The 27,653-nt window shown below is 37.2% G+C and overlaps 1 pseudogene; it reads right to left on the reverse strand.

Annotated features, from left to right (window-relative positions):
* Positions 1-10,573: 10,573 nt before the first annotated feature.
* Positions 10,574-27,653, reverse strand: part of LOC111551941 — a 19,697-nt pseudogene continuing 2,617 nt past the window's right edge.

The following is a 27,653-nucleotide window of genomic DNA, read 5'->3' on the forward strand; positions in this document are numbered from 1 at the left end:
TCCCCCCAGCCTCCCCTTAATCCCTCCCCCCACAAAAAAAAAAAAAAAAAAAAAAAAAACTATAGAAAAAAATCAAGTTTTACCTGCCAAGGTGATTGGTTCTTAGTAGTACTCTGGGTTATTATTCTGTTAAAGATGTCTTTATCTCTTTTTTCTATCTGAATTATATTATAAAAAGTCTCCTTCTGGCCGGTGGCAGTGGCACACACCTGTAATCCCAGAACTTTGGGAGGCTGAGGCAGGTGGATCATGAGGTCAAGAAATGGAGACCATCCTGGCCAACATGGTGAAACCCCGTCTCTACTAAAAATACAAAAATTAGCCAGGTGTGGTGGTGCATTGCCTGTAGTCCCAGCTACTCGGGAGGCTGAGGCAGGAGAATCGCTTGAACCCCGGAAGGTGGAGGTTACAGTGAGCCGAGATCACACCACTGCACTCCAGCCTGGTGAGAGAGGCCCCCTTCTGCAATCCCTTAATCACAGACCAGGCTCCTGAAGGAAAGTCATGAAGGCTGACTAAAACCCCTGGAGTGCTGCATATCGTATGCCTTATAGTATTGGGTGTGGTGCTTGGCGCACACTTAGCAATGGCATCATATTTTGCTAGTGGTGGGTGCGTGTGGCAAGGACTGGTGGCAGACAGGGCTTCTTATCAATAGCACCACTGGCAGGAACTACTATTCCTCAATCTTGCTATTCTAGAAATGAGATTTTCTCAGTATAGGGGATAATTTGCTGCTCCATTGATGACTCATACTGACAAAATTTCCATGATTTTGATAGATATACATGAATGCTAATTAATTTATAATGGAGCACACCTGTTTGTAGTAACAAGAATACTCATAATCCTCTCTCTAAGACACCCTTCTTTCTAGTTATCCAGAAATCTGAAAAACTGAACTATTAATTGTAGAGTAGCATGTATACCAGGCATCGGAACAAAAGTATAGAGTCAATATTTGGGGAAAATATTTTGTCTAAGCTTTAGGAAATAAAAATGAAATCTCACTAGCCTATTTCTTTAGCAAAAGTTGTTTTACTGATTGCAGTTGATTAAGATAATTAGTGCCCAAGAGAAAATTGGAATTAGGAAGCAGATAAAAAGGGGAGGGAGCTTACTACTGCAAGAAAAATCGTGACATGACCATCTTATTGGTGATTAAAATCCAGACACCCAAGGATTTTCCAAGAGCCCCAAACAAAATAATTGTCAGCTAGAAATAGACAAAAAAATTTTGCCTGGGCCTCAGATTTAAAATACAAAATAATCCTCAAGGAAGTAACTGTGAATAGAAGTAAAACATTACAAGAAACTACCTGAATATTAGAAATGTGATGAATTTTAAAAAGTGGTAAACTGAAAAAAATGACAAAACCCATTTTTTCTTTTCTTTTTCTTTCTTTTATTTTTTTCTTTTTTACAGAAAGAGAGACTATTTTGAATGAATCTGTGCCAAGTTTGTTTAAAATGCCTACTTAAACAAATGGGGATGTCAGAATATCTGTAATTACTATTTCTGAATTTCCTGTAAAGCCTATTTTGCAATACTGTGTTTGGGAGTCTTTTACCCCAGTTTGTGAGGAGATGAGGAATCAAAGGAAATAAGCTGGCATGAAAAAAGAAAATAATTAAAAATATAAGAATAAGAGATCTGAGCTGTACAAACACCTGAGATCATTAACATATATAACAGATCTGTGTCATAAGAAAGTAATGTCTGAGCAGATAAATAATACAATTTATTTGATTTTTTTGGTCTGAGAATTAAATAATCATTGAATTTAATGAAAGGTAGACATTTAGACAAACTGTTTGGATGAAAAAGGAGGGAGGAAAAGCAAGGCTTTAAAGGAAAAAAAATCCAACTAGGCATCATAATCTTGGGAAAGAGAAATTATATAAACATCAACAAATTTGGATCTGCTATTGCATTTTATCTTTTACGTGTTAGTTATTTTGAAAGAAATGTCAAGTTATCTTTTGTTTCTTGCCTATAAAAATGGGAAAAAATATACTCTTGGAATGGAGATTATGTCATGCTTCATGCTGTATCCTCAGCACCTAGAACAACATGTAGCCTCAAGCAAGGCATCCAGGAATAATTTTTAACTAAATGAATAAAACAAGCAGTGAGTCTCACCTGACATCTTCAGGAGGATGTCAGGATCATCATACTACATATGATCAGAATGATGTACAATCATCAAAATTGTATGAAGGAACTTCAAATCTGTAAACAACAGGTAAATGAGGAGTTCTGTTAGAGATGAAGTCACAGCTCAGTGGGAAGGGAAGTTGTCAATGCAGGTTGAGACTGGACAGATCAGGACCTGACTGTGTAAAAAATGGTCACCTTCAGTAATCGTTGGAGAAATGTAAATCAAAACCACAATGAGATGGCGTCTTACACTAGTCAGAATGGCTATTACTAAAATAAGAATAATAATAAAGAAAACAAATATTAGCAAGGTTGCAGAGAAAAGAGAATGCTTAAACACTGCTGGTGGAGTATAAATTAGTTCAAGCATTATGGAAAGCAGTGCGATTATTACTCAAAGACCTAAAGACAAAAATACCATTAAACCTAGCAATACCATTACTGGGTATATATCCAAAGGAGTATAAATCATTCTACTATAAAGACACATACGCTTGTATGTTTATTGCAGCACTATTCACAATAACAAAGACATGGAATCAACCTAAATGCCCATCAGTGACAGACTGGATAAAGAAAATATGGTACATACAAAACCCCATCTCTACTAAAAATACAAAAAATTAGCCTGGCATGGTGGCAAGTGCCTGTAGTCCCAGCTACTCGGGAGGCTGAGGCAGGAGAATGGTGTGAACCCGGGAGGCAGAGCTTGCAGTGAGCCGAGATCATTCAACTGCACTCCGGCCTGGGTGACAGAGCGAGACTCCATCTCAAAAAAATAGAAAAGAAAAGTAAAAGAAAACCTGGTACATATATACCATGAAATACTATACAGCCATAAAAAGAACAAGATTATGTCCTTTGCAGCAATATGAATGGAGCTAGAGGCCATTATCCTTAGAAAACTAATGCAGGAACAGAAAACCAAATACTGCATGTTCTCACAAGTAGGAGTTAAATAACAAGAACATATGGACACATAGAGAGAAACAACACACACTGGGGTCTGCTGGATGGTGGAGGGTGTGAGGAGGGAGAGGGTCATAAAAAAATACCTACCGGGTACCATGCTTATTGCCTGAATAATGAAATAATCTGTACACTAAACCCTGTGACACGAGTTTACCAATATAACAACCTGTACGTGTACTCCTGAACCTAACAAAAATTAGAAGAACAAAATGTCTAGGCAGACAAGTCATTGGAAAGCTCTTCATAAGCAAGTTTTAGGAGAACTAAATTTATGTTCATACTGATTATAAGAACATGACAATGATTTTTGTTTTTCTACGAACAGAAACAAACAATCACTATTTAAAAAAACAAACAAACACCACCTCTGGATTGATGGTTGTCAAATAGAAACCTACATATATTAAAATACTTGTGTTATTTTCACTGCTATCATACTGACAGACCTCACCACTTGTACTGACTTTGAAATAGCAATGAAGCAAGAGCAAAATGGTTTTATTTATTCATTTTTGGATGGGTGCTAAGGATATTTTTATCCATAGTCAAGAACTAATTTAAAAGCATATTATTTGGTATGGAGGTGGCATGAAATAAAAAGAATACTAAAAGTTTCTATTTGTTCAGTTAAAAATTGGGAACAGGCAAAGTAAATAACATATGTACCACAGTTACAGGTTATGGAAATTTAAGAAGAAAATAAATACCTAGGGAAAAGAAAGGAATAAACTCCATGAGAGAAAAAAGAAAAGGGATAAGAATGCTTGTAGGGGAGCAAACTTTCATGCTGAATGGGCCTGGCAGATGGTATTGGTGCTAACTGGCTGGATAGAGACTGAGGGGATGGAGACTTGTTCTGTCTGGAAGTACAGAAGTGACTCTGTGCTAGCTCTTTGATCCTATGGGACTAGGACCTTATGTTGCCAGATCTTGTGTGTTTTTAAGAGGCATCTGAAATATGGAATGTTTTTAACATTCATATTTTATTTAAATGTTGACATCAATTTTAGATTTTGAGAAACAGGGAGGACTCCATACAAAAGTATATATTTGAGAGTTAGATTCTTTAAGGCAAAGAGAGAATGATGGAAAAAGGCATAGGAATTTTGAGGCAAGAGGGGAAAGTGGAAGGCAGCCAGGCAAGGAAAAGCAGAGGTGAGAAAGAGAGAGAGTAATTGAAATATAAGGGCCTTTATCTCTTGCTCACCCTACCCAGTCTGCATCTCCACACACCTGCTCATAAAGACAGGAAACACCCTTTCCAAAGCCACAGCTCCTTAAATCAGTTCAAGCGTCTGCTCATTTGAGGCAGCATCATTTTCCTCTTCCTCACCAAGTTCTTGGGTGAAAATGGACACCATAACCTTTAAGTGGTGCCACCAGTTCCACAGGTAGCATCCACAAATTCTGCTGATGGTTTTGGACATTCTTTCAAAAGCTCCATACATTAGCCAGGCCTGGTAGCATGGGACTGTAGACCCAGCCACTAAGGAGCCTAAGACAGGAGGATCCCTTGAGCCCAGAGGTTGAAGGCTGCAGTGAGCCTTGATTGTGCCACTGCACTCTAGCCTGGGTGACAGAGTGAGAACCTATCTAAAAAAAAAAAAAAATTTTAAAATGTCCCTCAAAATTCTTTTTTAACTGGCCTAATAAAATTTGGTTGGTATATGACCTGGCATTCTTTCTGGGCTTTCCAGTTCTTTCTAGTTGAGCTAGCTTTCTAGTCTTCGAAAGGTTTGTTCCTCTTATTTATCTCTCTCTATATTTTCCCAATTTTTCCCCTCACTGCTTTCCTCCTTTCCTTTCTCCCTCTCTCTCCACTTTCCCTTCCTTTCCCTTCCCTTCCTTCTATCCTTTCTCCCTTTTTCCCTTCTCTACTTTAAAAAAATTCTTTCTCAAATAGCTCTCTTAAATGGAAAAATCTGCTTTCACATTTCCTTAGCCTTGCTGCATACGCAGACACACAGGCTTGGCATTTAAAATCTGACATACATTTATCTTGGGTTTACAATGAACTCTTCACAAATGTTTTTCAGCTTCCTGTGGGTTATTGAATTTTTAAATGCTATTATGCAATTTTTCCCCTGACTAATCTTTACAGATTTTTCATGTTCTTCTTCTATAATTAAATAACTAGGATGGACTTTTTTTTTCAGTTTGCTTTCTCTCTTTCACTGGTTTGCTCAATTTAGGTGGCATCATGACGAATATGTATCCAGGCCTCACACCATAATGCACTGTGCAAGGTGATGGTGATCTAGGGAACACTATGATACTGTTCTTATTCTCAAGTTGCCTGTAATCAATTTGGGATTCATCAAGATGGGGAGACAAGATACACATGAAAAGATAAATGATGATAGAGACTCATATATGCCAGAGTGCTGAATTTAAAAAATTAATAAATAAAAAATTATTTTGCCTGGGATAATCAGAGGAGAAAGGATAGAAGCAAACACTCTGAGCGTTTACTATGTGCTAGGCATTTCCCATGTGCCATTTTTCTTTTCTGTGGTTTTTTTTTTTTTTTCTTCAACAGTTTCACCCTTGTTGCCCATGCTGGAGTGCAATGGCATGTCTCTGCTCATTGCCACCTCCACCTCCCAGGTTCAAGCAATTCTCCTGCCTCCTTCTCCCAGGTAGCCGGGATTACCAGGTGCCTGCCACCATGCCTGGCTAATTTTTTTTAGTTTTAGTAGAGATGGGGTGTTACCATGGTGGCCAGGCTGGCCATTTTTCATTACTTAGCTTTTTCAAAAAACTGGTGTAGTTTATAATGTTTTTCAAAATGATGAATCTAAGACTCAGAGAGATCAAAGTGACTTTTCCAAGAACACAGAGTTAGTAAATTGAAGATCCAGGATCTGAAAGAGTCATGACATGTTTGGGAGTCTGAGAGAGGAAGAGGATCCTTAGGGGGTCTAGGAGAGAGAAAAGTTTCAATGATAAAAACTGGATTGTACAATGCTTGGAATGCCAACTTCTTAGTGTATACTTAGTGTGCACTAGAAGATGGTTCTATTCTGGTGAAATGCTGTGCTACTTTACACAGGTAACATATCTACTAAAATATTCCTATTTCAAATAGGAGTTTAGAAAACACATCACATTCTACACATCTTTTTGTCTATCAGTTACTGGTCTAGATAGCTATCCTGCAGAAATACTGGCATAGTGCACATATAAGGGGTTTATTATAGCATTGCCTATAATAGTGAAAAGAGCAGAATTAACCTATGTGGCAGAGACTGGCTAGATGCATATAAAGCCTGTTTCCACTTCCTGGCACGAACTCAACCACATTTCTCAGCCCTTTTGGTGGTCTGTATGACTATGACCAGATCTTGCCAAAAGAACTTGAGTAGGAGAGATAAATCACTTCCAGTACAAGCAAGGCACGGAAGAGTGGGTGTGGCTTCACCTTTTCTCTTTCTTCCTGTCTGCTGGGTAAGGAAGGAGCCTGAGGCCTGAAGGGCCATGGTAAAAAGAACATGCCCTGTGACACTTTGGATGGTGACATGAGCTCAGCCTAAACTTTACTACTCAAAGTTTCAGCATTGTTTGTTTTAGGTGTTAGCCTATCGTAATTAATAAAAGCTAATATACATCTAGAGGAATGACTTAATAACTTACGCTTACTTCCATATTATGGACGGCTATGTGGCAGGTTGCAAGCACTGGGCAGATTTTTGATCCTGTCATAGAAACATCTCCAAGATATGTTGGTAAGCATTAAAAGCATTTCACAAAATAATATGTATAGAATCCCACTTACAAACACCTGCCTTCTCAAACTGTTTGTGTGTATGTGTATGAGAACGCATACATAGAAAAATAGTTAAAAGAACACTGGACTTGAACAAAGGGGACCTTCACATTTTGCTTTATCTACTGTATTATTGGAATTTTTAATGATAAAAATGTATGTATTATTTTTTAAATATAAAAGACAAAAAATTGTCCAGACATTTTTACAGGTTTGTTGTAAGGCTCAATTAATATAATAATTATAAATATTATTAGAAGAAGTGCTAAATAGATACCAGATATTTTTATTATGACAAACCTTTTCAAATATCTCTTGCTAAGATGTCTACTTAGATTTCTAACCAAGCTATAATTTTTTGTACCATAGGAACATTTTTCAAAGTTTCAGGTTGCTAGGCTATCTCAGCTGCTTATTAAAGAATCACTGTGGTTACAATTTGAGATGCCTCCTATCCTCTTATGCTTTTTGCCTCACTCATTTTCCTCTCCCACTCACTTCTTCTAGAGAGCAAATATTATTAGGGGTAGGGAAAGAGTTCTCTTTCCTCTGAGAGTGACATAGAAACTTTTTCCCAATTAAATAAAAAAGATGCATAAATGGGGTTAAGAGGTGCTCACATGACAGGAGTTTTCAATTGTCTGCTTTGGAGAGAGAGATGGTAAATAATAAGGATGTAAGAATGTCAGAAGGAGCAGCAGATAATTCTAGTTGATTGGGAGACTTGAAGGCAAATGGAAGTTGTTCCTCTAATTAGTTTAAATAGCAGTTAATTCAAAGGCAATTGGTAAGTAGACCAGAGCGTAGGTGTAAATGAAAGTCCCCAATAAGAAGAAACTAGAGGAAGCAGCATGGACATGCATCTGAACTGGCCTGGGTTTGAATCTTGATTTAATTAACTACATCATGTGCAATTTGGCAGTATAAAATGTTTTTCAAATACTTAAGACTGTGTTTGGTACCCATGAGGCATTCCATCACTGTTTTTAAAAATGTGTTTTTAAGAACTGATTTTTAATGAGTATTACGCTTAAAAATTATTGTTCATGTCACTATTCTGCTAAACAACTTTCTGTTTGTGAGGGTCATTCTCTTTATATGCATCTAGCCAGTCTCTGCCACATAGGTTAATTCCGCTCAAATTCCCAGACTCAGGAGATCTCCTCACCTAGCCTCCCGAGTATCTGGGACTACAGGGATGTGCCACCACACCCAGCTAATTTTTTTTTTTGGTAGAGACAGGGTTTTGCCATGTTGCCTAGGCAGGTCTCGAACTCCTAAGTTGAAGGCATCTGCCTGCCTCCACACCCCAAAGTGGTGGGATTACAGGTGTGAGCCACTACACCCAACCTCGCCAATTTTAGTTAATAGGAAATCTCAGGACCTGAGAGGAGGAGAAGGAGGAAGGGAGATTGAGAAGAACAATGAAAGGATGAGGAGGAGTTGAAGGAAAGAAGAGGATAAAATGGAGAAGGGTATTAGGAGGAAGAATGGGAGAGGAAGGGGACAGAATAAAGTGAAGGAGAAGGAGGAGAAATAAATGTGATTAAAGTCATGTTTATTTGCGTGTCTAGATCACAAAAATGTTTTTTGTTCAATAGATAGTAGGATAAAATTATTTCTCTTTTTAATGTAAAGTTTTTATGACAACTTTTACTTTTACATTGTCTGATTAGTTGGCACCTTACTCCCAGAAGTAATGTATCAGTGGTGTTATTATTTGTACTGCTACCTATTTTATTAAAATTAAAATTTTCTTTGATTGTCCTGGCATTAATTTGCTAATCACATAAAAATATCTATATATCAGTATTTTCTGCTAGAAAGTTTAGAAGAGGTATGGTTCAAATGTATTGATATATTGATAAAAAGAAAATAAATTATTAAAAGATTACATTTTTTTTTTTATTTTTTCATAGAAGAAATTATTTCATTCCACTTGAGGAAAGTAAAGGATACATTCATTCTTTGCCTGGAGAAAGTGATTTTCCCCATGGGACTCCAGGCCCTGCCTGGCGAAGTTCTGGTGGCAGATGTTAGAGGAAGCTGTGGCCCTCAGTGGCACAGAGAGCACAGATATTTGGCTGGAAAAGCACTTGTATGATTAACACATTTCCTGTAGCAAAAGTTCAGAAGTTCTTTTTATCCTGAAGATCACTCTGGTGTCTAAGAAAACATTTATCATTGAAGATAATTTGAATTTGCTAATTGAGCCCTAGGCCAATTGCTTTTTTCACACAACTGAGATGAGAGAAATTGGAAGCCAATCTCAAGTACTCCTTGGCCACACTCCCATCCTCGTACATGGTGAGATCTTTTAAAATTCTCTCCAGGCCTGTGTGTCAAAGGCCATAACTATCCCTAAGCCCAGCATTTGTGCAGTGGTTTTTCCTCCTGTCCATACCCCTAGGAGGCTGGGCCACCAGCCACCTCCACCCCTCCCCATCCCTCTGTGCTACAGGCCACTGACTCCAAGGCAGCAGCAGGCTCCCTCCTCCAGCCCATCCACAGCACTGCTGTTGCCTTTGCAGGGAGGAGGACCAGGTAAACTGCAGGCCTCTTCCCTCAGGTATCAGGCCCCATGTTTTGATGGCCTTTCGATGGCAAGGGTCACCTCTAGTCCCTCCATGAAGCATTTGGTCCTTTAACATTACGAGCTACAGTGTATATAGAGTGTTATTTTAGGGACACACTCTCGTGCTGTGACACTACAGTTCCTGAGAACTGAGTTAAGGAAGCAGCAGGGAACACCCTGTGCCAAATAGTACAGGAGCTGCTACTCTCAGCAGCGCTGGCCTGGCGACTGCGCAGCTTCAGATAGATATCCATGCTGGCGCCTCAGCAACAGGCACCTATCCTCCTCTGCAGATGCTGGTCAGCAAGTGCTCCTTCCAAGGAGGCCTCCTGGGAGAATCTAGGGAGCCTCTGCGGAACTGGGAAACGGCCCTGTGTGCGAATGCTCGGCTTGAGACATGCCTGAGTGTCAGACTAAACAGCTCTAAAAGGACAGGGGCAGAACTGCCCTTTATTCAATAGTGCACAGTTTGGACTTGGGGCTTTTTCAATTCTAGAAGTGGGATTGCCTCAAAAAGACTAACTGATGAGGCAAATATGAAGTAGGGCTTGTTGCAGTTGTAATTTGTCACTCTCTAAAACAGGGATCACATGCCAAGGCTATTCCACAGCACCTTTGCCAGGGAGACACAGAACAACCCTTCTCAGAGCCAGTCCCTGCTCCCCAGTGAGTAGGGAAACTGCAACAACCAGGCGACCCACACCAATCACAGGGGCTCCCACACTACAGGTCCCTTGGCCGAGGCCATTCCTTTCTCTCCAAGCATATCCACCTTGGGGACCCACACAGTGCTGCTGTGAAGACATGGCCAGTCCACTAAATGTCTACAAGAAATAACCATCTGTCACATGTAAATGCCTTGCTGCTGATCCTCTCTGGATAGAAGAGGCTAAGGGTGCTGGTGTTTTTGATCCTGGAGGCTTGGGTTGGGTGAGGCCATTCCTTAGGGTCACTGTAATTGAGAACACTGTGGTGACTTCTAAAACGTGTCCATCCTTCCCACGACATAAAATGTAGCACCTCTAGGATGTGGCCAGTGACAGCTGACGCACTTCAAGAGCCAATTGCAAAAGCTGGGCCGGTTCTTTAAAAACAAAGCTTAGTTCCCTGGCTGGGTGATCTGACTGAACTGGCTGTCTGAAGAGGTTGTGGTTGTCTCTGGAATCACTCACCTGGGGATTTGCCCTGGCGTTGTACTCATTGCCACGGAACCACTGGGGACAGGAGTTGTGTTCCTGCTATTAGGGGTCTCGCCACTAGCCTGTATTTTAAAATAGACCAAATGAAAGATGGGTAAAACAATCCCAACTAGAAGCATGATAAAAAAGACATTCCATCACTGAATTCCACAGTCTGCACCATTTGTTGGCATATTTGGAGGAGCTGGGAGCAATTGCTGATAGGACAGTCTCTATGCAGTAACTTTCCCATAAAAAGATTTCTGACCGCAATGCACGCTCAATATTCTGGTCAATCTCCTTAAAGAAACCCATCAGTTGACTGGCCTGGGCATCAGTGTCTGTGGCTGCTGTCTGGATTTGGCAGTTCTATGGTGACTTCGGTCTCTGAAAATGGGCTCAGAAGGGGTTTTAGTTATTTGTGGGTCTCTGTTAGGATCCCGTTGATTTTCACTGGAATTTTAATGGCATATAAGTCTGAAAGGTCAACAACTCTCATGAAGTTGTTGACCTTGATATCTGCGACTTTGCAGCTGTATTGCAAAGCCAGCTTGTTGAGGCTGTCCTCCTGGGCCAGCCCCTGTTGCAGTGGCACCAGCACCTGCTCCTGGCTGGTGGGGCTGGTAGATACTGCTCTTCCAGGCTCCTTGTCCAGGGCCGCAGAACTACAGGGTGTGAGGGTGAGTCTTCCTCAGAGGAGGCCCCATTGGCATTCTTTTTTTGTTTTGTTTTTTGAGACGGAGTCTCGCTCTGTTGCCCAGGTTGGAATGCAGTGGCGTGATGTCGGCTCACTGCAACCTCTGCCTTCTGAGTTCAAGCGATTCTCCTGTCTTAGCCTCCCCAGTAGCTGAGATTACAGGCATGTGCCACCACGCTTGGCTAATTTTTGTATTTTTAATAGAGACAGGGTTTCACCATATTGGTCAGGCTGGCCCCTTCTGTGAAAGGAGGGGATTCCTAAATCGAAGCTCACACAAAAACGCACATGGAGCAGTCAACCCCAAGGCTTATAAGGGTGGGGCCCCAACATTCCACAAAGGCAGGACCTCAGCCACGTGGGGCCAGCCCTGGACAGTCAGGGTCACCACCCGTCCAGCTGCAGAAGGGTCACCCAGGAGCCCGGGGAATGGTGGCCTGGCCCCAAACCAAGGAGTGAGGCAGGCTGGGAGACTGAGCCCACACAGACCCCCAGCCAGGACTGTGGACCTTTCCTCCAGGCCCGGTACCTCAGCCAAATTTAAATTTATATTGTTGGAACTGTTAGTGACAGAATATACAGGTCTTATATAGGTTGGTGCAAAAGTAATTGTGGTTTTTGCCATTACTTTTAATAGAACTCCTTGAGACGCCATGGTTTGTGATTCGTTGGTTGCGTTGATTATTTCTCTTGTTTTCTCAATTCCCCATACCACACAAGAACTATTTTATGTGTGTTTGTATCTTAATATTAACTGTGCCATTTACCATTGCTGCTTTATGTGTTTAGGTTTGTTGATTAAATGTTCAAAAAATTTCTGTGTGCTGCCCAACTTGATCTTGCAAGTGATTACTGGTAGGTAGTGAAAGTCTGACTGTATCACTTTTAAGTCCTTTTCACATATGTAAGAGAAGTCTACACAATTATTCCTCGTTAATATAAAGTTAGAAATATTAAGAATTCTCATATTTGAAGATAACATAAATAAAGTACAATTTAGAGAACTAAACTTGTAAGTTCACTTAGGAACTACTATCAGTGACCTTCACTATCACACCATTTGGTGTGGAAGTTAAATTGCTACCTTAGAGTCAAAAAATTTCCTTGATTAGAATGCATCTGCTGGAATACAACTCAGTGTCTTTGGGCCAACAGCACACTGTAGAATGAATAAAGTAAAGGCAAATGTAAATTCAGGGTAACAACATCAGCCATATGAGCACAAAATATTATGGTGAAACTCAAGTAAGAAAATAGGCCGGGCGTGGTGGCTCATGCCTATAATCCCAGCACTTTGGGAGGCCGAGGTGGGAGGAGCACTGTCTCTACAAAAACTACAAAAATTAGCTGGCTGTGGAGGTGTGTGCCTGAAATTCCAGCTACTCAGGAGGCTGAGGCATGAGAATGACTTGAACCCAGGAGGTGGAGAGGTTGCAGTGAGCCGAGATCTCGCCACTGCACTCCAGCCTGGGTGATGGAGTGAGACTCTGTCTCAAAAAAAAAAAAAAAAAAAAAGTGTGTGAAAGTATTTTGCAAACACAATGCATGTAAGTCTTGATAAACAGGGGTGATGGAAGATATTTCTCACGGCCTATAGGCAACTCAGAGGCATTTTCTTTCTTCTAGAATCTTTCCTGTTTAGTGGAAATTGTATGCCCGGAAACAAAATTTTTAGAATCCTGGCCAGCAGAATTCTGGGTTAGATTCTATCATTGAGAAGTGTCTGTATGTTATTTGAAAGACTGAAGACTGCTTCAGCAGCAGTGGATAGATTCATGAGGAGCAATCTGAGACAGGCCTTTTTGTAGAGGTCTCTGGGCATTTACTTGAATATCACCTACCATGGAGCAAGAGCACCTATGTTCATTGCCAGCTATATCTTGCAATGCTTGTAACCATTGAAGTTTCTGAAAGCCACTGGTGACCCCGAGAGTTAGTGCTGGCTTTTTCTGACCTTCATTCCACCAGTCCTTCCACTGATTTTGTAATCATCGAAGTTACCGGATGTAGCATCCTATTGCTTGAAACAGGTAAAATGAATTTTGCTTTTCTGAATGAATCCTGGCTGATTTGGGAAATAAGTTTTACAATCAAATACATGACTATTTATTTTCTTTTTATTGGTGTATTTATTTATAATATATTTAAGGCATACAAGTGCAGATTTCTTACATGCATATATTGCATAGTGGTGAAGTCTGGGCTTTTAGTGTACCCATCAACCAAATAGTGAACATCGTACCCAATAGGTAATTTTTAAGCCCTCACCTCCCTCCCATCCTTCCACATTTTGTAGTCTCCAGTGTCTATAATTCCACTTTGTATGTCCATGTGCACCCATTGTTTAGCTCCTACTTGTAAGTAAGAACATGCAATATAGGTTATTTCACTTAACACAATGGCCTTCAGTTCAATCTGTGTTGCTGCAAAAGACATAATTTCATTCTTTTTATGGTTGAGTAGTATTTCATAGTGTGTGTGTATGTGTATAAATAAAACATTTTCTTTTTCTAAAATATAAAAACATTTTCTTTATTCAGTCCCCTTTTAATGGACACTTGTTGATTCCATATCTTTGATATTGTGAATAGTGTTGCGATAAACATATGGGTGCAGGTATTTTTTTTTTTTTTTTTTTTGTGACAGAGTTTCACTCTTATTGCCCAGGCTGGAGTGCAGTGGTACAATTTTGGCTCATCACAACCTCCGCCTCCCAGGTTCAAGTGATTCTCCTGCCTCAGCCTCCCTTGTAGCTGGGATCACAGGCATGCGCCACCACGCCTGGCTAATTTTGTATTTTTAGTAGAGATGGGGTTTCTCCATGTTGGTCAGGCTGGTCTCGAACTCCTGACCTCAGGTTATCTGCCTGCCTTGGCCTCCCAGAATGTTGGGATTACAGGCGTGAGCCATCATGCCCCATCTCAGGTATCTTTTTGATATAATGACTTCTTTTCCTTTGGGCATATACCCAATAGTGGAAACGCTGGATTGAATGGCAGTTCTCATTTTAGCTCTTTGAGAACTCTCCATACTGTTTCCATAAATGTTGTACTAATTTACATCCCACTGACAGTGTATAAGCATTCCCTTTTCTCCACATCCTCACCAATACCTGGTTTATTTTTGACTTTTTAATAATAGCCATTCTGATTGGTGTAAGATAATATCTTATTGTGGTTTTAATTTGCATTTCCCTGATGATTAGTGATGTTGATTTTTTCATATGCTTGTTCACCATTTGTATATCTTCTTTGAAAAATATTCATTTCCTTTGCCCAATTTTTAAATGGGGTTATTTGTTTTATTTTCTTATTGATTTGTATGAGTTGCCTGTAGATCCTGGATATTAGCCCTTTGTCAGATACATAGTTTGCAAATATTTTTTCTCATTCTGTAGGTTTTCTGTTTACTCTATTGACTGTTTCTTTTGCTGTGCAGAAGCCTTTTAGTTTAAGTCTCATTTGTCTATTTTTGTTTTTGTTGCATTTGCTTTTGAGGACTTAGTCATAACGACTTTGCATGGCCATTGTTCAGAAGAATTTTTCCTAAATTTTCTTTGAGGGATTTTTATAGTTTCAGGTATTATGTTTAAGTCTTTAATTTTATCCTAAGTTAATTTTTGTGTGTGGTGAAAGGTGTAGGTCCAGTTTCATTCTTCTGCGTATGATTACCCAATTTTGCCAACACCATTTATTGAATAGAGTGTCCTTCCCTATGCATATTTTTGTTGACTTTGTAAAAGATCAGTTGATTGTATGAATGTGGCTTTATTTCTGGGTCCTTTATTCTGCTCCATTGAGATCTGAAGGTTTATTTTATTTTATTTTTACCAGCATGGCCATAGTAACCATACTGTTTTGGTTACCATAGCCTTGCCGTATAATTTGAAGTCAGGTAGCGTGATGCCTCCAGCTGTGTTCTTTTCACTTATGATTGCTTTGGCTATTCAGGTTCTTTTTTGGTTCCATATAAATTTTAGAATTGTTTTTTCTAATTCTCTGAGAAATGACATTGGTAATTTGATAGGGATTGCATTACATCTGTAGATTACTTTGGGCAGTTTAGTCATTTTAACAGTAATGATTCTTCTAATCCATGAGCATGGGATGTTTTTTCCATTTATTTGTATAAGCTATGATTTCTTTCATCAGGGTTTTGTAGTTCTTGTAGAGATTTTTCACCTTCCTGGTTAAATACACTCGTAGTTATTTTATTTTTTATTTGTAGCTACTGTAAGATTGCATTTTTGACTTGTTCCTCAGCTACATCATTATTGGTGTATAGAATCCTACTGATTTTTGCATGTTGATTTTTTTATCCTGAAGATTTACTGAATTCATTTATCAATCTAAGTTTTTTGGTGGAGTCTTTAGGGTTTCCTAGATATAAGATCATACCATCAGTAAACAGGAATAGTTTGACTTCCTCTTTTCATTTTGGGTGCCTTTTATTTTTTCCCTTGCCTGATTACTCTGGCGAGGACTTCAAGTACTATGTTGAATAATAGTGGTGAAATTGGGCATCATTTCCTTATTTCTAGTCCTTAGAGGGAATGCTTTCAACTTTTTCCTGTTAAATATGTTATCTGTGGGTTTGTTGCATGTTGCCTTTATTATGTTGAGGTATGTTCCTTCTATGCCTAGTTTGTTGAGGATTTTTATCATAAAGGGATGCTAAATTTTATTGAATGCTTTTCCTGCATCTATGAGATCATCATATGATTATTGTCCTGTATGTGATATATCACATTGATTTGCAAATGTTGAACAGTCCTTATGTCCCTGGGATAAATTCCACCTGATGGTGGTGTATTATCCTTTTGATGTCTTATTGGATTGATTTGTTAGTATTTTTTGATGATTTTTGCATCTATGTTCATCAGTGATATTGGTCTGTAGTTTTCTTTTTTTGTTGTGACCTTGTCTGGTTTTGGTATCAGGGTGATATTGGCCTTAAATAGTTAATTAGGGAGAATTTCTTTCTCCTGGATTTTTTGAAATACTTTCAGAAGGATTGGCGTAAGTTCTTTTTTATAGGTTTAGTAGAATTTGGCTGTGAACTCATCTGGTTCTGGGCTTTTCTTTTGATAGGCGATTTTAAAATACTGATTCAGTCTTGCTACTCATTATTGGTCTGTTCAGGAGTTTTATTTCTTCCTGGTTCAATCTCCGGAGGTTGTATCTTCCAAAGAATGTATCCAATAAAAAGCCATTTAATCACATTCTCTCAGGCTCTGTTTCAAATTATAATGCCCACAAACACCTATCTATCTTCTGTCTTCCAACATCACCATATCAGCATAAGGCAGGCAAAATGAAGTTGACCCACAGTCAGGCTTTATTAATATGATCTAGTTACTGTTTCTTCCTTTCTAAGGGTAACTGTCTCCCCCTTTGTACCTGGGGTGACTGACAATGAAAACATCAAATTATAACATTTTATTTTATATTTGGGAAATTGGGAGAGTATTTGGGATATTTTACATTTGTCTACTTGAGAATAGACAAAGTGGCTAGCACTCAAAAATTCTTATGACGTTGTGAAAGTATCATCAATTTAATTTTTCTCCTGTTAATTTTAACATGTTTATTATATCTAGGACTATTTCTATTGATTTCTTTTTTCTCCTGGTTATGAGCCAAATTACATCTAGTAATTTTTTACTGTATGCTACACGTTATAAAAATCATGTTGAGAGTCTAAATTATGTTGTTTTTCTTTACAAAGTGTCAATTTTTATTTTGGCAGAAAGTTGATTTATAGATTTGGTGATTCTTTTGAGTGATTGTTTTCAGCTTTGTTTGTGTGGGTCTGCAGAGGCCCTGCATTGTGACTAAGATATGCCTATTCCTAAGTTATGGCTTTTCTGATGTCACATAAAAAATAGGTTTAAAAGATATCGAATGCTTAGAAAGCTACATGAAGTCTATGAGTGGTCAGAATCCCAGCATTGTATGATCTCTAGAATCTTTATTCAGCTTAAAGACTTCCAGTAGTTGAACCCCATCAGGCCTTGCAGAATTCCACCCTGTGCATACACAACTAAGGATCTGACCAAAGACTCAAGATAACTTATAATATATTTATGTGTTTCCTTCTTTGCATAATCTCTTCCTCTCTGGCACCCTGTTTAGCCAATTCTTACTGTTTCAGCAATCCTTAACTCTAATATTAATATTATACATTCAGCAAGACTGATTCAGGTTATACCTCTATCTGAGGCAGTTTGAAAGTGTGAATAGAACAAAAACAGGAGTAAAAGTAGAACTTGTGTTATGTGTTTTTCTTCTCCCAAAGATCACTGTCCCATGCTTTCTTTTGTCTAATGCTTGAAAACATCCACCTCATATATTTGCTCTGCTTTGTTGCTATTTACTGCAGGTAGGTAAACCTGATACCTGTTAACCTATTATGGCTGAATTTCCAGATAACTTCCGGAAGTAAATCATAACTTTACCTTGTGCCATTCTCATGTGTAAATGTGATACAAGGAAGCTCTGTATCTTGTTAATAGCATGGAGATGAATCTAAAATCTGATAGATATCAAGATCAAAAGAAATTGAGCCCAAAATACTAGATCAAGCCAACCTTGATGAACACCCTATTTCTGAATTTCTAGTTATAGGGCAATATAAATGTTTCCATTGTTAAATTCAATTTGAATTACATTTTCTGTTACTTGTAGGCAAATAATTTTAATTGATATAAGCCCACACATACATTTTTCAAATTATAAGTTAAATCATATTCTAATGAACTGTGAAAAATATTCAGATTACTTTTCATACTGAGTTTTTAATGTGTCAAACATTATATGAAATAAATGCTCCATTGGTTGGGGCTGAATACAATAGAGACTTTTCATAAAGTCACATTTATACTAATTAAATCCTCAATGCTCAACATTACACAAATATTTACATAACACTCTGCTAAACAATGACAAAAATAAAAAAAAAAGCATGAGTTTGTGTCTGTGAGCACTTACATATATGTATATATATGTCTAGAGAAAGTTCTATAAAGACTAAAAGAAAATGCCAAAATAAGTTACTATGGGTGGTAGGATTACAGGCTCTTTTTACTTTTTCTAAAGTAAAAGTAAAATGTACTTTTTCTAAAGTAAAAGTAAAATTTACTTTTAAAATTTATTAGTAAAAGTAAAATTTACTAATAATTTACTATACCGTTTGAATTTTTAGAAAAACCTTATGCTTATAATATACTATGTTTCCAGCACTGTGATAAATGACACATATTAATTTTCTCTTTAATTTTCACAACAAAAGATAGGATTATATTATTCTCAATTTACTGATGAGGAAATTGAAGCTTTTATTTTAAGTAAATTGTTCAAGATGAAACAATGAAGGAGGTATTACATTTGTAATTAAAAATAGCAAGAAAGTTAATTCTTAAAAAAGATAATGAAGCTGGGTATGGTGGCTCATGCCTGTAATCCTCAGCACTTTGGGAGGCCAACGCGGGCAGATCACAAGGTCAGGGGATCAAGACCATCCTGGCTAACACGGTGAAACCCTGTCTCTACTAAAAAATACAAAAAATTGGCCAAGCGTGGCAGCGTGTGCCTGTAATCTCAGCTACTTGGGAGGCTGGGGCAAGAGAATAGCGTGAACCCGGGAGGCGGAGCTTACAGTGAGCCGAGATCATGCCATTGCACTCCAGCCTGGGCGACAGAGTGAGACTCTGTCTCAAAAATAAATAAATAAATAAATAATAATAATAATACAGGGGTACATTTAATGAATGGAAAGATGCTTCTGATATATTAAGTGACAAAAAGCCAGTTGAAATGCAACTATCTCAGAAGATCCTCATACCATCCTGGTTATCGACTGGCAAGGTTTTTAACATAGAACATGTGACAATCTTTCTTCTCCTGGGAGAAAAATGGGACCAATGAATGAACATTAGCTTTCCTAATAGGCTCAGTACCATAACAGTTTAAGAGAAGATAGAGGGTCTAAAAGATATGTATTACAGTCCTATCTTCTAGAGTTTTGGTTTATAGTTCTTTTAATGATTTTATTAGGGAACAAAAAAATTGTTCTTCAGTGCTTCAATGAAGTCAAGAAAAAGAAGGTACAATTAGATGGGAATATTATTCTCTTGAAGAAATTTCCAGATTGTACCCACAAAGTTTGACTATAAAATCCCCCTTTTTGTCCTAATATTTATCCTGGAAAAGGTCTAGATGACTTGCATGTTTGAAAGAGAAAGTCTCACTAGCAGATGGTTGAGAGGCAGTTTAGGTAATATCTGACCCAAACATCTGACCTGTCCTTAGGTCATGACCCAAGTCGTGACCTTGGGTACAAAATAGACAAACAAATCTGACTGAGCTCTCTCAATATTCTGAAATCTCTGTTTCATTGTTTTGAAAATAAATTGTCAAAGAAGATAACCTTGGTTTTGGCAAGAATCACATGTTGCTTCTGCTAATCTGTGTTTATACTTTGTTCTCTAATGAATGCATATTATTTATGTAATAAGGCAATGTATTATTTAAGAGTTTTAGGATTGTAGTGAGTCTTAGCTATTATCTAGTTCAAATTCCTTTTCCTCCTTTGCAGTAGAGTAGCCTGAGGTCTATTGAGAGCAAGTATCTGTCTCACCTGGAATTAGTAGTGCTACTGCTTAGTAGTGCTTTGCTAAAGATTTTGGCTGACACACTCTAAAAATTTATTTATTTGTTACATAATACACTTTTTTGCACCCTTATCTGAGAGCTTCTTCAGATTGTTTTTTAAATAAAGGAGAAATCTGAACAATTTTCATGTGAGTTTGAAATCTGTAGGCCCTATTAAAGCTTTTTCTTTTTTTTTTTTTTCTTATTGTATGGGGATTTCAGTGTCAGATATTTAGCGTGAATATTTTGTATCATTTTCTTCTTGCCGTTTAAAAACATTTCTACTCTAATCTCTAGCCCATCCAAAGACATATTTTGTGTCTTTTTCATTCTTAGAGGTTGCACTGAAGTGATATTTCTGTTTTCTTTTGTGAATGAGATCTTCCAATATAAGGACTGTTTCTTTTGAATGGGGATTTATCTCAGTGGTTTACAAACTCTTAAAAAACTTTGCAGATTCTGGCTTTTGAAGGTCAAGTACTCTTTGTACAAACAGCATTTCACTGAATGAGATCTTTGTTAACTTTATTTAGTATTTGTTTCACCTTTAACTTCTCTTGGCAGCTTTATTATGATACATGACAGTTATTTTCTTAGAGGTACCTAAATCACAGCATTCACATACAGTTTTTTTTTTCTTCATGAAGATTTTCTAAATTTAAAAAGTTTTTGTTTCACTGTCCACTTTTGCATCTTTTATATATGTACTATTCAGGATTTTGTTTGATTGCAAGAGACAAAAATCCTGGTCAAGAGTTGCTTAAAGTATGGGGGTGTCTTTTTGTTACACAGAAGAAATACAATGTGTATAAGTTAAGTTACTCAAGCATGTCATCAAATACTATGGCTTTTCCTATATTTCCACTTGACCAACATTTATTGGTTGCTTTTTCCTCATGGTTACAGAATAATTGCTAAATAAATTCTATCTAAAACTGAGTGAAGTTTTTCGATTTTGGGTTTGTTTCTCCTTTAAGGAAACAATGAACATTCAGTAAAGTGGGGGATAGATTTCAGAGGGGGTGTCTTGAAAAGGTGTTTGAGAGGGTGTAGAGATTGGTGAGAACTTTCTTCTTTTTTCCATCCATCTTTTAACTTTTTCTTGCAACCCAAGCCTGACCTTTGTACCCAGCTCCCTATCAGAAACAGGAAGCTAATCTCTGGAATATTGATGTCTACTGAAAAGTTGGAAACAGCAAGGTTGGATCTTAATCGATCATTAAATGAGGACCTTTGGGGTCCAGACTAGGTAATCATAAATGATAAATGTGTCTCACAAAATCCTGTAATATTGCTGTTACCTAGAGCCCCCTACCATTTGAAGATCTGGTTCAACATGTCCTGAACCACCAGTTTACAGCTTGTGAGAATCTTCTCCTGATTTCTGTGAATTCCTGTGAATTATTAATCTTTCTCTCTTTGCTTTTTTGCACTTGAGTTTATACTTCTGCACTTTTTCTTTTAAACATCAAATTTAAAGATGAAGCCAAATTCTCCACAGTTTTTCAGAAAACTCCAATTCAATGTTTTATGAGCTCAATGTTGATATAGCTTGGATATGTGTCCCCTCCAAATCTCATGTTGAAATTTATCCTCAGTGTTGGAGGTGGGGTCTGGTGGGATGTGTTTGGGTCATGGAGGTGGATCCCTCGTGAGTGGGCTGGTGCCGTCCCAGTGGTAATAAGTGAGTTCTTGCTCTATTAGCTGACACGAGAGCTGATTCTTTAAGAGCATGACACCCCTCTCCTCTTGCTCCTGCTATCGTCATGTGACATGCTGACTCCTATTCCCCTTCCATCGTAATTTGAAGCTTTCTGATGTCCTCACAAGAAGCAAATGCTGGTGTCATGCTTCTTGTATAGCCCTGCTGAACTATGAGCTAAATAAACCTTTTTTCCTTATAAGTTATGAAATATCAGCCTCAGATATTTCTTTATAGCAACACAAAAACAGACTAAGACTATTTACTATAGGTCTTAGGGACTTTAATATCTATGACTTAGCCTTATATCATCTTCTGGCCTCATGCTTGATACTGCACGGTCCTCTACAAGTCCTCAATCAAACTGGGAAATTAATTCAGGCTCCTACCTCATCTGCTTTTGTGGGGAACAGTCTCACCAGGCAAGCCCTTTTCCCAGATTTCCACAAATATTTGAAAATAAATCATTCTGTAAATTGATAAATCTATTAGCCAGAGATATTTTTGTTGATTTTGATAGAAGCCAAACTCAAAGTAATTAGGGAAAAATGGGAATTTATTAACTCATAACACTGAAATATCTAGATACAACATTGCCTTAGTCACAGTTTGAGACAAATCAGAAAAAAAATATATTCTTGATATGACCATGAGAGTTCCTTTTCCTAGTATTGCTTCACTCACAGACAGGCTATATTTTTGTTTGTTTTTTGTTTGTTTCATATGGTTTTATTTTAAAATTATATTTCTTGAAATTGTTTATATTTGTTGGATTTTATGATAGTTGGGAGTCTCACAAGTTTTCTACCACAGATCATTTAGCCCCAGGACCTGCTATTGACTAACTGTGTGGTCTGGATCAAGTCACTTAACCATATCTGTTAAATGGGAATAATATTATTAGTCTCAGAGGATTTTTAAAAGATTAAATGAGTTGATTCATGTCTTAGTTTTCTTAAAGTTTTAAATTTTTTTATGGATATACAGTAGGTATATATGTATTTATGGGGTACCTGAGATATTTTGATATAGGCCAACAATGTGTAATAATCACATCAAGGTAAATGTGGTATCCATCACCTCAAGCATTTATCATTTCTTCATGTTATAAATATCCCAATTACACTCTATTAGTTATTTTAAAACGTAGAATAGATTACTGTTGACTGTAGTGACCCTGTTGTGCTCTTAAATATTAGACCTTATTCATTCTATCTAACTATATTGTTTGTGCCCATTAACCATCCCCACTTCCTCCCCATCTACTATCCTTCCCAATCTCTGCTAGCTATAATTCTACTGTCTATCTCCATGAGTTCAACTGTTTTAATTTTTAGCTCTCATGTATAAATGAGAACATGCAAAGTTTGTCTTTCAATGCCTGGCTTATTTCACTTAATATGAAGACTTTCAGTTCCATCCCTGTTGTTACAAATAACAAGATCTCATTCTTTTTAATGACTGAATAGTACTCTATTATGTATATGTACCACAAATTTCCTTAACCATTTGTTTGTTGATGGCTACTTAGGTTCCTTCCAAATCTTGGCTATTGTGAATAGTGCTGCAATAGACATGGGGATGCAGATATCTTTGTTATACTTATTTCCTTTCTTTTGGGTATATACCTAGCAGTGGGATTGCTAAATCATATGATAGTTCTTATTTTAGATTTTTGAGGAACCTCTATACTGTTCTCCAGTGACCGTACTACTAGGTTACATTCCCACCAACAGTATGTGAGGGTTTCCTTTTCTCCATATCCTCACTAATATTTGTTATTGCCTGTCTTTTGGATCAAAGCCATTTTAACTGGAGGGAGCTGATATCTCATCGTAGTTGTGATTTGCATTTCTCAGATGCTCAATGATGTTGAGCACTTTTTGAAAATACCTGTTGCCATTTGTATGTCTTCTTTTGAGAAATCAAATTTTAAAATAAGATTATTAGATATTTTTTCCTATGGAGTTGCTTGAGCTCCTTATATATTCTGGTAATTAATCCCTTGTCAGATGGACAATTTGCAAATACGTTTTTCCATTCTGTGGGTTGTTGTTGATTGTTTCCTTTGCTTTACAGAAGCTTTTTAACTTGATGTGGTCCCATTTGTCCATTTTTGCTTTGATTTCCTGTGCTTATGGGGTATAACTCAAGAAATCTTTGCTTTGACCAATGTCCTTGAGAGTTTCCCTAATGTTTCTTTTAGTAGTTTCATAGTTTAAGGTCTTAGATTTAAGTATTTAATCTATTTTGATTTTATTTTCATATATGGTGAGATATAAGGTTCTAGTTTCATTCTTCTGTGTATGGCTATCCAGTTTTTCCAGCACCATTTATTGAAGAGGCCGTCATTTCCCTAAGGTCCTTGGCATCCTTGTTAAAAATAAGTTCACTATAACTATATGGATTTATTTCTGGTTTCTCTAGTCTGTTCCATTTGTCAGTGTGCCTGTTTTTATGCAAGTATCATGTGGTTTTGGTTACCATAATTCTGTAGCATAATTTGAAGTCAGGGAATGTGATTCCTCCAGTTTTGTTCTTTTTGCTGAGGATGGCTTTGGCTATACTGGGTCTTTTGCGGTTCCATACAAATTTTAAGATTATTTTTCCTATTCCTGTGAAGAATGCCATTAGTATGTTGATAGGAATTGCATCAAATATGCATATTGTTTTGGGTAGTATGGACATTTGAACAATATTGATTCTTCCAACCCATGAATATGAGATGTGGTTCCATTTTTTTGTGTCCGCTTCAATTTCTTTCATCAGTGTCTTATAGTTTTTATTATACAGATTTTTCACTTCTTTGGATAAGTTTATTCCTAGGTATTTTTATCTTATTTTTCGCTATTGTGAATTAAATTACTTTATTCATTTCATATTCAGATGATTCACTGTTGGCACATAAAAATGGTACTGATTTTTGTGTGTTGATTTTGTATCCTTCAACTTTACTGAATTTGTTTAACAATTTTAAGTTTTTCTTTTTTCTGGTGGAATCTTTAGGATTTTCTAAATATGAGATCATCTCATCTGCAAACAAAGATAATTTGATGTCTCCTTTTCCAATTTGGGTACCCTTTATTTCTTTCTCTTGTCTGATTGCCCTAGCCAGGACTTCCAGTACTGCATTCAATGATAGTGGTGAAAATGAGCATCCTTCTCTTGTTCCAAATGTTAGAGGAAAGTTTTTTTTTTCATTCAGTATAATACTAGCTGTAGGCATATTGTATATGGCTTTTATTATGTTGAGGTATGTTCCTTCTATTCCCAGTTTTTGAGGGATTTTTATTATGAAGGGATATTAAATTTTATCAAATGCTCTGTCAACATTAATTGAAATGATCATGTGGTTTTTGTCCTTCATTCTGTTGATATGATGTATCACGTTGATTGATTTGCATATGTTGAACTATCCTTGCATCCCTGGGATAAATCCCTCTTGGCCATGATAGATGATCTTTATAATGAGTTCTTGAATTCAGTTTGCTAGTATTTTGATGAGGATTTTTACATAAATGCTCATCAGGGATATTGGCCTGTAGTTTCTTTTTCTGATGTGTCATTATCATGTTTTGGTATCAGGGTAATACTGGCCTCATAGAATGAGTTTTGAAGTATTCCCTTTTCCTCCACTTTTTGAAAAAACTTGAGTAGGAGTGGTATTAGTTCTTATTTAAATGTTTATTAAAATTCAGCAGTGAAGCTATTGAGTTCTGGCTTTTCCTTATTGGGAGACTTTTTATTATGACTTTGATTTCATTACTTGTTATTGGTCTATTTGGGTTTTAGAATTCCTCATGATTCAATCTTGGTAGGTGGTATGTGTCTAGGAATTTATCAATTTCTTCTAGGCTTCCCAGTTCTCCAGGGGAATGATCCCAGCTTTTGTTCATTCAGTATGATGTTGGCTGTGGGTTTGTTATAGACGGCTCAGTATTCAAGTATAAGAAGGTTATATAAGCAGAATCATCCCAAATAAGACTACCTCAAGACATTTAATAAGCAAACTCCCAAAGATCAAGGATAAAGAAAGGATAATAAAATCTGTAGCAGAAAAGAAACAAATAACATAGAAAGGAACTCTAGTATGTCTGGCAGCAGACTTCTCAGTGGAAATCTTACAAGCCAAGACAGAGTGACATGACATATTTAAAGTGCTGAAAAAAAAAGAAGTTTTATCATAGAAAAATATATCCAGTAAAATTATTCTTCAAACATGAAGGAGATGTTGGATTTTTATCAAAGGCTTTTTCTGTATGTACTGAGATGATCATAGGGTTTTTGTTTTTAATTTTTTTTAATATGGTGAGTCATATTGATTTATGTGGAATCAACTTTGCATCCCAGAGTTAAAGCCTACTTGATTGTGGTGGGTTGACTTTTTGATGTTTTGTTGGATCCAGTTCCCTAGCACTTTGTTGAGGATTTTTGTGTCCATGTTGAGGAATTCAGCCATTTCCTCTAGATTTTCTAAAATGTGTGCATAGAGGTGTTCATAATAGTCTCTGGGGATCTTTTAATTTCTGTGAGATCAGTTGTGATGCCATCTTAGTTATTTCTGATTGTTCTTATTTGGATCTTCTTTTTATTTGTTAGTCTAGCTAATCAGCTATCAATGTTGCTTATTCTTTTGACAAACCAACTCTTAATTTCATCGATCTTTTGTATGGATTTCTGTGTCTCAATTTCATTCAGTTCATCTCTGATTTTAGCTATTTATTTTCCTCTACTAGCTTTGGTGTTGAATTATTCATTTTCTTCTAATTCCTCTACTTGTGATGTTAGGTCATCATCACACCTTGATGTGAAGGCATTTTAGTACTATAAATTTTCCTCTTAGCACTGCTTTAGCTGCATCCCAAAGGTTTTGGCAGGTTGCATCTCTATTTTCATTAATTATGTATGTATGTTTTTGATTCTACCTTAATTTTATTGTTCATTCAAGAGTTATTCAGAAGCAAGTTGTTTAAGTTTCATGGTTTTGTGTAGTTTTGAGAGATCTTCTTGGTATTGATTTCCATTTTTATTGCACTATGGTCTGAGTATATGCTTGTTATGATTTTGAATTTTTTGAAAGAGAGAGCTTGTGCAGAGGAACTCCCATTTTTAAAACCATTAGATCTCACGAGACCCATTCACTATCATGAAAACATCATGGAAAAGACCTGCTCTCATGATTTAATCATCTCCCACTGGGTACTCCCACAATATGTGGGAATTACGGGAGCTACAAGATGAGATTTGGGTGGGGACACAGAGCCAAACCATATCAGTTCCCAAAGTCCATTTTGTCATTCTTAGGCTTTTACATCCTCATAGCCTAGCTCCCACTTATGAGTGAGAACATACGATGTTTGATTTTCCATTCATGAGTTACTTCACTAGAACAATAATCTCCAATTCCATCCTGGTTGCTGTGAATGCCATTAATTCTTTCCTTTTTATGGCTGAGTAGTTTCCCATTGTGTGTGTATATTTTTTTCATTTAGCTGGGACTTAATTAAACTAAAGAGCTTTTGCACAGCGAAAGGAACAGTCAGCAAAGTAAACAACCCACAGAATGGGAGAAAATCTTTACAATCTGTGTATCTGACAAAGGACTAATATCTAGAATCTATAATGAACTCAAGCAAATTGGCAAACAGAAAACAAACAATTACACTAAAAAGTAGGTTAAGGACATAAATAGACAATTCTCAAAAGAAGATATACAAATGGCCAATATACATATGAAAAAAAGCTCAACATCACTAATGTTTCTATGTCTTGCACTCCCTTAAAGACCTTTCATAATGGTGGTCTGTTGGTAATAAATTCCCTTAGTGCTTGCTTGTCTGAGGATTTTATTTCTCCTTCACTTATGAAGTTTGGTTTCACAGGATATAATATCTTTGGCTAAAATTTCTTTCTTTCTTTCTTTCTTTCTTTCTTTCTTTCTTTCTTTCTTT

Source organism: Piliocolobus tephrosceles, chromosome 3 (genome assembly GCF_002776525.5).
Source record: "Piliocolobus tephrosceles isolate RC106 chromosome 3, ASM277652v3, whole genome shotgun sequence".
NCBI classification, from domain to species: domain Eukaryota; kingdom Metazoa; phylum Chordata; class Mammalia; order Primates; family Cercopithecidae; genus Piliocolobus; species Piliocolobus tephrosceles.